Source organism: Triticum dicoccoides, chromosome 4A (assembly GCF_002162155.2).
Source record: "Triticum dicoccoides isolate Atlit2015 ecotype Zavitan chromosome 4A, WEW_v2.0, whole genome shotgun sequence".
Taxonomy (NCBI): Eukaryota; Viridiplantae; Streptophyta; class Magnoliopsida; order Poales; family Poaceae; genus Triticum; species Triticum dicoccoides.
Window position 1 is genome coordinate 394,717,986 of NC_041386.1, and position 11,606 is coordinate 394,729,591.

Below are 11,606 nucleotides of genomic sequence, written 5' to 3' on the forward strand. Positions count from 1 at the left end.
TCTACTAAGAATTGCCCATTCCCATCGAGGTTCCATCGGAATACATCAGACCCATGTGACAAATACAACGTGAACAACAGCTGGAGCGAGGTGTTCCACGATTGGAGTTCGGGTCCAATTAAATCTCATCTGAATGTCACGTTTGGCAAAAATGATTCCATTACCGTGGCGATAGTATCATCCTTGTGGCGCACAATGTTGTATACAGCCGTATTGTTCCTGGAGTGTGACATTTCCTAGCCACTTGTCCTCCACGAATTCTAATTGCCGAGATATCCTTAATCGAGAAGGATCAATAGTAGAAGAAATATTTCTTCGTAGCCATTAGACCCAGCCAAAAGTGGTAATCTCCAAGCTTCCAGTATACTTAGGATACTACGTTGGAACCCACTTATTTCCTCCTTAGGAGGGTTTGCCATACACCATCTTCCGCCACTAATTGAAACAACCATATGCCAAGGCGGGCCCTATTCATAACCTCAAGGTCATTAGTACTTGTGAGCTGCGTTGGGATTTCCTCGAAGTGCAGGGGATGATGCAATACAGCAGAGATACATATTTCCCTCAGTTATGAACCAAGGTTATCAATACAGTGGGAGAATCACGCAATAACTTGTTAGCAGCACCTTCACACAAAAGAACAAATCCTCACACTCGTGATGACGCACAAGTATAGGGGATCAATTGTAGCTCTTTTCAATCAGAGTGTCGAACCCAACGAGGAGGAGAAGGAAATGACAAGTGGTTTTCAGCAAGGTAATGTCCGCAAGTGCTGAAATTGTAAGTAATAAAGTAGTTTGATAGCAAGATATTTTGTAACGAGCAAGTAATGATACTAGTAACTAAAGTGTAGCAAGGTAGCCCAATCCTTTTGAGTCAAAGGACATGCCAAAACGGTCTCTTATATTAAGGAAAGCATTCTTGAGGGTACACAGGAATTTTATCTAGTCACTTTTGTCATGTTGATTTGATTCGTGTTCGCTACTTTGATAATTTGATATGTGGGTTGACCGGTGCTTAGGTGTTGTTCTTACTTGAAGAAACCTTCTACATACGATTAACCCTCCCGCACGCATCCGCAACTACGAGAAAAGTATTAAGGATAAATCCTAACCATAGCCTTAAACTATTGGATACAATCGGTCCCTTACGAAATAGTGCATAAACTGGGCTTTAAGCTTTTGTCACTCTCGTAACCCATCATCTAATTGGTACTCCACAATGCATTCCCTTAGGCCCAAATATGGTGTAGTGTCATGTGGTCGACGTTCACATGACACCACTAAGGGAATCACAACATACATACTATCAAAATATCGAATACATATCAAGTTCACATGATTACTTGCAACATGATTTCTCTCGTGACCTCTAGAACAAAAGTAACTACTCGCAAGTGAAAAACATGCTCATGATCAGAGGGGTATTAAATAGCTTAATGGATCTAAACATATAATCTTCCAACAAATAAACCATATAGTAATCAACTATAAGATGTAATCAACACTACTAGTGACCCACAAGCACCAATCTATAGTTCCGATAACAAGATTGTACACAATAGATGAACTAGGGTTTGAGATGAGATGGTACTATTGAAGATGTTGATGGAGATTGCCCTTCGCAAGATGGGAGAGTTGTTGGTGATGATGATGATGATGATTTCCCCTCCAGGAGAGATCTTCCCCTGGCGGAATCGCTTCGCCGGAGGGCAAAAGTGCTCCTGCCCAAGTTCTGCCTCAATACGGCGTTGCTCTGTCCCGAAAGTCCTCTCCTTATTTTTTAGGTCAAATGACTTATATAACAGAAGATGGGCACCAGAGGTGGGCCTGGGTGAGCACAACCCACCAGGGCGCGCCTGGGCTCCCTGGCGTCCCAGGTGGGTTGTGCCCACCTGGTGGGCCCCCTCTAGTACTTATTTGCTCCAATATTCTTCATATTTTCCATAAAAATTCTTCGTGAACTTTCAGCTTGTTTGGAGTTGTGTAGAATAGGTAGCCTGACGTAGCTTTTCCAGGTCCAGATTTCCAGCTGCCAGAATTCTCCCTCTTTGTGTGTACCTTGCATATTATGAGAGAAAAGGCATTACAATTACTCCAAATAGCATTATTATGCATAAAAACATCATAAATAACAGTAGGAAAACATGATGCGAAATGGACGTATCAACTCCCCCTAGCTTAGAGCTCACTTGTCCTCAAGCGAAAACCGAAGTCGGAAAGCATGTCCAGATGCTTAGAGAGTGAGGTGTCGATAAAAACAAAATAAGGACATAGAAGCATCATGTTGATTATTAGAACAGTAACAAAATCAAACATTAAGACTCTTATCATAGACTTCTCATGAATAAGTGACAATGCATCACACTATCGATGTATAAAGCAAAAATTCTATTAGAAACCAACAAACTATGTTTTCAACTTTGCAACTACAATGCATCATGTTTTCAGGAAGGGTCACATATCGGAGCCTTTAGGCAAGTCCACATACTCAACCATCATAAAGTATTCTATGATTGCTAACACTCACCACATAAACATGAGCAAAAAGTTTCAACCGGACACATAGAAAGATAAAGGCTTATAGTTTCGCCTCCCAACATATTCACGTCAAGGGTGATGTCAACAATAATAACTCATGCTTCCCATATTCAACTGGACATATATGCCTAGATCTTTCCTCACCACATGATGCTTTCCAAAGGAGAAAAATAAAAAGGAATAGAGAGAAACTTGACTCTTTGCATAAAAGTAAATACATAAAAGTAAAAGATAGGCCCTTCGCAGAGGGAAGCAGAGGTCGCGATGCACTTATTTTTTTGTATGCTCAACCACTTAGTGCAAAACAATGTCCCATTGTATTGCCCCTTGTGATGGCAACCTTTATTATGTAGTCTGTCGCTTTTATTATTCACCATCACAAGTTCGTACAATGCTCAATTTTCTCTTACACTAAATGATCTCACACTTTTAGAAGCATTTTTTATTGCCTTATTGCACCGATGACAACTTACTTGAGGGATCTTGCTCAATCCCTAGGTAGGTATGGTGGACTTGAAAATAAGATTTGGGTTTAAGGTTCTTTGGATGCACAAGTAGTATCTCTATTAGTGTCGAATTCTTGGCTAGCAAAGATAGGGGGCAAGCACCACATGTTGAAGGATCTATGACAATATAAATTGTATGTGAATATGAACAAATATAAATTATTAAGTTGTCTTCCTTGTCCAACTTCATCTATTTTAGCATATAATATTTTGATGGGGGCTCAGAATTGCAAAAGATTTCTATGATAGTATATTTATATGTGAATCTTCTCTTCCCTTATTAATTCTTTCATGACTTGCATCATTGAGTAATGCTATGTTTGTCAATCTCTAATAAAATTTTCTACTTATACTTTTTCTTATGTGGTGTCATCACCTACCATAAGATTAGCATATGATCTTCTTGATTTATTTCCTTTCCTTTTTATTTATTTCCTATCTTTTTATTGCAACGTGGAAGTAAAGAAAGCAAAAACTCAAATTAAACTTTATTATATATCTTGCACACGATTACAAGGATAGATCACAAAGCAAACTCTCGAAAACAAAGGATCAAACTAAACTTTTATTCATCTAAAGCAAAAGATTGAAATAAAACAAGTGGCAAAAGATAGTGGGGATGATACGATATCGGGGCACCTTCCCCGAGCTAGGCCGAAGCCAAGGGGAGTGTCCATACCCGATACTCAATTTTCTTTTGGTGATGAAGAATAAGGTGGTGGTGATGAAGAAGAAATCTTGTCCTTAAGGATCAAGAGATTCTCCAATGGACGGATGACGCTCCGGAGAAAGATGATGTTCTCTTGATGCAGAATAATTTCACGGTTGAGATACTTATTTTGCACACGACCCGTTTCAATGATGTGAAAGGCTTCAATCTCACTAGGAGTAATATGAGCATAATAGGGTTTAAGGATATCTTCTTCTTCCTACTCGGCTGGCAGCGCTTGCTTGACCACCTGAGGTTGATCAACAGTGGCCTCCTTGCTCTTGTTTTCCTTGACGGCTTCTACGAGCTCTTCTCTCTTCAGCTCGATCTTCATTAGCCAAGCATTCTCTTCTACGTTGTTGGAGGAGGAAGAAAACATGATTCCTGGCTTAACAGATCTGACCAGACACAACAAGAAAAGAGGATAGAGGATTTCTCCATGATACGGTGGTCAATATGCTCGGGGGGTATATAAAGAATTTTTTTAACTTGGGAAACAAGCAAATGGTAGAAAAACGGAGTCCGGAAGGTACCCAAGGTGGGCACAACCCACCTGGGCGCGCCTGGCTTGTGCCCACCAGGGTATGCTTCCTGGAAATTTCTTATTTTCCTAATTTTCTAAATATTCCAAAACTGACAAAAAATATTTTTGCAGATTTTTCGGGGTCCGTTTACTTACCATATCACGTACCTCCTTATTATCACTATTCCGCAGTGTTCCGGAAGGACTCTTTTATGTGTTCTTCCGGTGTCAAAGTTTGGATAATACTACTTTCAACATTAATGGGCGTACCTGAGATATTATGTTTTATTCATTGCCCATTAACAACCTTCGAGTTAGTAGCTTCGACATTATTTATTTTGATAGCTCCAGCCCGATAAACCTCCTCGATAACATAGGGTCCTTCCAATTTTGAGAGGAGTTGTCCTACAAAGAATCTAAAACGAGAGTTGTACAAAAGAACATATTCTCCAACTTTAAACTCACACTTTTGAATTCTTTTATCATGCCATCTTTTTACTTTTCCTTTAAATAACTTGGCATTTTCATAAGCTTGGGTTCTCCATTCATCTAATGAGCTAATATCAAATAACTTCTTTTCACCGGCAAGTTTTAAGTCATAGTTGAGTTCTTTGACTGCCAAATATGCTTTATGTTCTAACTCAAGAGGCAAATGACAAGCTTTTCCATAAACCATTTTATAAGGAGACATACCCATAGGATTTCTATATGTTGTTCTATAATCCCAAAGTGCATCATCTAATTTCTTAGACCAATTCTTCCTGGACCTATTGGCAGCTTTTGCAAGTTAATTTTATTTCTCTATTGCTAAGTTGAACTAGACCACTAGACTGATAAGGTAATGCAGTTCTATGGTTAACATCATACTTGGCAAGCATTTTACGGAAAGCACCATGAATAAAATGTGAACCACCATTTGTCATTAAAAATCTAGGGACTCCAAGCCTTGTGAAAATAACTTCCTTAAGCATTTTAATAGAGGTGTTATGATCAGCACTACTGGTTGGAATAGCTTCTACCCATTTAGTAACATAATCAACAACAAGCAAAATATGTGTATACCCATTAAATGAAGGAAAAGGTCCCGTGTAATTGTCAGGACCCTGATTCTAAGTCACACTGATCTAGCCTTTAACACCTCATATCACTTTGCGGCCTCACGCAAGGTATCCCCACAGGTGTCGCCTTACCATGGCCCGGGACCGTTTGCGCCTTTTGGCTCACGTATATGATAGTGTCGCTAGCATCCATATGACAGAGAACCCAGGCCGACATGACTAGTAGTGAACCCAAAGTGGCACTAACTTACGGGGACGGGCATACATGAATCAACATCGAGCATGTCGGTCAGCAGCGTGTGAATTCGGGCTGTAGCAACTGGGCTAACAGGACTTCGGGAAGCCAGGCTATAGCAGGATAGCAGGACTCCGGATGTCACTGTTTGACATTTCCCCGAAGGGACAGACATAGGAACAAAGTGAATCACATGCCGGCCAGTCTAATTGTTCCGGAGCAGTAGTGCTGGGCTAGGAGTGTTGGGTAACGTAGCAGAAATTCAAAATTTTCCTACGTGTCACCAAGATCTATCTATGGAGAAACCAGCAACTAGGGGAAGGAGAGTGCATCTACATACCCTTGTAGATCGCTATGTGGAAGCGTTCAAGAGAACGGTTTAAAGGAGTCGTACTCGTCGTGATCCAAATCACCGGAGATCCTAGTGCCGAACGGACGGCACCTCAGCGTTCAACACACGTACAGCCCGGTGACGTTTCCCATGCCTTGATCCAGCAAGGAGAGAGGGACAGGTTGAGGAAGACTCCATCCAGCAGCAGCACAATGGCGTGGTGGTGGTGGAGGAGCGTGGTACTCCAGCAGGGCTTCGCCAAACACCGCAAGAGACGAGGAGGAGAGAGGTAGGGCTGCGCCAGGGAAAGATCAAATCGTGTGTCTTGCAGCCCTCCTAACCTCAAGTATATATAGGGGAAGGGGAGGGGCTGCGCCCCCATCTAGGGTTCCCTCCCTAGGGGAGGCGGCAGCCCCCAAAACCCATCTAGGGTGCGGCCAAGGGGGGAGAGAAGGGAGGCGCACCTGGGGTGGGCCTTAGGGCCCATATGCCTTAGGGTTGGGCCTTGGTGGGGGGGGCACACTGGCCCACCTGGGGTTGGTCCCCTCCCACACTTGGCCCACACAACCTTCTGGGGCTGGTGGCCCCACTTGGTGGACCCCTGGGACCCTCCCGGTGGTCCCGGTACGTTACGGATAAACCCCGAAACTTTCCGGCGACCAAAACAGGACTTCCCATATATAAATATTTACCTCCGGACCATTCCGGAACTCCTTGTGACGTCCGGGATCTCATTCGGGACTCCGAACAACATTCGGTAACCACGTATATCTATTCCCTATAACCCTAGCGTCATCGAACCTTAAGTGTGTAGACCCTACGGGTTCGGGAACCATGCAGACATGACCGAGACGTTCTCCGGTCAATAACCAACAGTGGGATCTGGATACCCATGTTGGTTCCTACATGTTCCACGATGATCTCATCGGATGAACCACGATGTCGAGGATTCGATCAATCCCGTATACAATTCCCTTTGTCTAGCGGTACGATACTTGCCCGAGATTCGATCGTCGGTATCCCAATACCTTGTTCAATCTCGTTACTGGCAAGTCTCTTTACTCGTTCCGTAACACATCATCCCATGATCAACTCCTTAGTCACATTGTGCACATTATGATGATGTCCTACCGAGTGGGCCCAGAGATACCTCTCCGTTTACACGGAGTGACAAATCCCAGTCTCGATTCGTGCCAACCCAACAGACACTTTCGAAGATACACGTAGTGCACCTTTTTAGCCACTCAGTTACGTTGTGACGTTTGGCACACCCAAAGTATTCCTACGGTATCCGGGAGTTGCACAATCTCATGGTCTAAGGAAATGATACTTGACATTAGAAAAGCTTTAGCATACGAACTACACGATCTTTGTTCTAGGCTTAGGATTGGGTCTTGTCCATCACATCATTCTCCTAATGATGTGATCCCGTCATCAACGACATCCAATGTCCATGGTCAGGAAACCGTAACCATCTATTGATCAACGAGCTAGTCAACTAGAGGCTTACTAGGGACATGGTGTTGTCTATGTATCCACACATGTATCTGAGTTTCCTATCAATACAATTCTAGCATGGATAATAAACGATTATCATGAATAAGGAAATATAATAATAATCAATTTATTATTGCCTCTAGGGCATATTTCCAACAGTCTCCCACTTGCACTAGAGTCAATAATCTAGTTCACATCGCCATGTGATTAACACTCACAGGTCACATCGCCATGTGACAAACATCCAAGAGTTTACTAGTGTCACTAAACTAGTTCACATCATCATGTGATTAAGACTCAATGGGTTCTGGGGTTTGATCATGTTTTGCTTGTGAGAGAGGTTTTTAGTCAACGGGTCTGCAACAATCAGATCCGTATGTACTTTGCAAATCTCTAGGTCATACTATAAATGCTGCTTCCACGCTCGACCTGGAGCTATTCCAAATGGCTGCTCCACTATACGTATCCGATTTGCTACTCAGAGTCATTCAGGTAGGTGTTAAAGCTTGCATCGATGTAACCCTTTATGCCGAACTCTTTATCACCTCCATAATCGAGAAACATGTCCTTATTACTCCAAGGACAATTTTGACCGCTATCTAGTGATCCACTCCTGGATCACCTTTGTACCCTCTTGCCATACATGTGGCAAGGCACACATCAGGTGCGGTACTCAACATGGCATACCGTATAGAGCCTACGACAAAAGCATAGGGGACGACATTCGTCCTTTCTCTTTCTTCTGCCGTGGTCGAGCTTTAAGTCTTAAATTCATACCTTACAACTCAGGCAAGAACTCCTTCTTTGACTGATCCATCTTGAACACCTTCAAGATCATGTCAAGGTATGTGCTCATTTGAAAGTACCATTAAGCGTTTTGATCTATCCTTATAGATCTTGATGCTCAATGTTCAAGTAGCTTAATCCAGGCTTTCCATTGAAAAACACTTTCCAAATAACCTTATATGCTTTCCAGAAATCCTACGTCATTTCCGATCAACATTATGTCAACAACATATATTCATCAGAAATTCTATAGTGCTCCCACTCACTTCTTTGGAAATACAGGTTTCTCATAAACTTTGTATACACCCAAAATCTTTGATCATCTCATCAAAGCATACATTCCAACTCCGAGATGCTTACTCCAGTCCTTAGAAGGATTGCTGGAGCTTTGCATACTTATTAGCATCTTTCAGGATTGACAAAACCTTCCAGTTGTATCACATACAACCTTTCCTCCAGAAAATTGTCGAGGAAACAATGTTTTGACATCCTATCTGCAAGATTTCATAAATAATGCAGTAATCGCTACTATAATTCCAACAGACTCTTAGCATCGCTACGAGTGAGAAAGTCTCATCGTAGTCAACTCCTTGAACTTGTCGGAAAACATCTTAATGACAAGTCGAGCTGTCTTGATGGTGATACTTACCATCATTGTCCGTCTTCATTTTAAAATCCATCTGTACTCAACAGCCTTACGACCATCGAGTCGTTCTGCCAAAGTCTACACTTTGTTTTCATACATGGATCCTCTCTCGAATTTTATGGCCTCGAGCCATTTATCGGAATCCGGGCCCACCATCGCTTCTCCATAGCTCGTAGGTTCATTGTTGTCTAGCAACATGACTTCCAAGACAGGATTACGTACCACTCTGAAGTAGTACGCATCCTTGTCATCCTACGAGGTTTGGGAGTGACTTGATCCGAAGTCTCATGATCAATATCATAAGCTTCCACTTCAATTGGTGTAGGTGCCACAGGAACAACTCTTTGTGCCCTGCTATACACTAGTTGAAGTGACGGTTCAATAACCTCATCAAGTCTCCACCATCCCCCCACTCAATTCCTTCAAGAGAAACTTCTCCTCGAGAAAGGACCCGATTCTAGAAACAATCCCTTATTGCTTTCGGATCTGAGACAGGAGGTATACCCAACTGTTTTGGGTGTCCTATGAAGATGGATTTATCTGCTTTGGGTTCGAGCTTATCAGCCCGAAACTTTTTCATATAAGCGTCGCAGCCCCAAACTTTTAAGAAATGATAGCTTAGGTTTCTCTAAACCATAGTTCATATGGTGTCATCTCATCGGAATTACGTGGTGCCCTATTTAAAGTAAATGTGGTTGTCTCTAATGCCTAACCCATAAACTATCATGGTAATTCGATAAGAGACATCATGGTATGCATCATATCCAATAGGGTGCAGTTATGATGTTCGGACACACCATCACACTATGGTGTTCCAGGCTGTATTAGTTGTGAAACAATTTCCACAATGTCTTAATTCTGTGCCAAACTCGTAATTCAGATGTTCATCTCTATGATCATATCATAGATATTTTATCCTCTTCTCATGACGATGTTCAACTTCAGTCTGAAATTACTTGAACCCTTCAATAATTCAGACTCATGATTCATCAAGTAAATATACTCAACATCTACTCAAATCATTTGTGAAGTAAGAACATAATGATATCCACTACATGCCTCAGCACTTATTGGACTGCACACATCGAAATGTATTACTTCTAACAAGTTGCTTTCTGGTTCCATTTTACTGAAAACGAGGCTTTCAGTCATCTTGCCCATGTGGTATGATTTGCATGTCTCAATTGATTCAAAAATCAAGTGAGTCCAAACGGTCCATTTGCATGGAGTTTCTTCATGCATATACACCAATGGACATGGTTTGCATGTCTCAAACTTTTCAAAGAACGAGTGAGCCCAAAGATCCATCAACATGGAGCTTCTTCATGCGTTTTATACCGATATGACTTACGTGGCAGTGCCACAAGTAGGTGGTACTATCATTACTATCTTCTATCTTTTGGCATGAACATGTTTATCACTACGATCGAGATTCAATAAACCATTCATTTTAGGTGCAAGACCATTGAAGGTATTATTCAGATAAACAGAGTAACCATTATTCTCCTTAAATGAATAACCGTATTGCGATAGACATAATCCAATCATGTCTATGCTCAACGCAAACACCAATCTTGATGGTAGAGGGAGCGCACTATATTTGATCAACCTTGGAAATACTTCCAACACATATCGTCATCTCACCTTTTAGCTAGTCTCCGTTTATTCCATAGCTTTTATTTCGAGTTACTAACACTTAGTAACCGAACCGGTATCTAATACCCTGGTGCTACTAGGAGTACTAGTAAAGTACACATTAACACAACGTATATCCAATATACTTCTACCGACCTTGCCAGCCTTCTCATCTACCAAGTATCTAGGGTAATTCTGCTCCAGTGGGTGTTCCCCTTATTACAGAAGCACTTAGTCTCGGGTTTGGGTTCAACTTTGGGTTTCTTCATTAGAGCAGCAGCTGATTTGCCATTTCATGCAATATCCCTTCTTGCCCTTGCCCTTCTTGAAACTAGTGGTTTCACTAACCATCAACAATTGATGCTCCTTCTTGATTTCTACTTTCGCGGTGTCAAACATCGCGAATATTTCAAGGATCATCATATCTATCCCTGATGTGTTATAGTTCATCACGAAGCTCTAGCAGCTTGGTGGCAATGACTTCGGAGAAATATCACTATCTCATCTGGAAGATCAACTCCCACTCGAATCAAATGGTTGTTGTACTCAGACAATCTGAGCACAAGCTCAACAATTGAGCTTTTCTCCCTTAGTTTGCAGGCTAAGAAAATCGTCGGAGGTCTTATACCTCTTGACGTGGGCACGAGCCTGAAATCCCAATTTCAGCCCTCGAAACATCTCATATGTTTCACGATGTTTCAAAACGTCTTCGGTGCCTCAACTCTAAACCGTTTAACTGAACTATCACATAGTTATCAAAATGTGTATGTCAGATGTTCACAACATCCACAGACGACGTTCGAGGTTCAGCACACTGAGCGGTGCATTAAGGACATAAGCCTTCTATGAAGCAATGAGGACAATCCTCAGTTTACGGACCTAGTCCGCATAATTGCTACTATCAACTTTCAACTAAATTTTCTCTAGGAACATATCTAAACAGTAGAACTGAAGCACGAGCTACGACATAATTTGCGAAGATCTTTTGACTATGTTCAGGATAATTAAGTTCATCTTATGAACTCCCACTTAGATAGACATCCCTCTAGTCATCTAAGTGATTACATGATCCGAGTCAACTAGGCCGTGTCCGATCATCACGTGAGACGGACTAGTCATCATCGGTGAACATCTTCATGT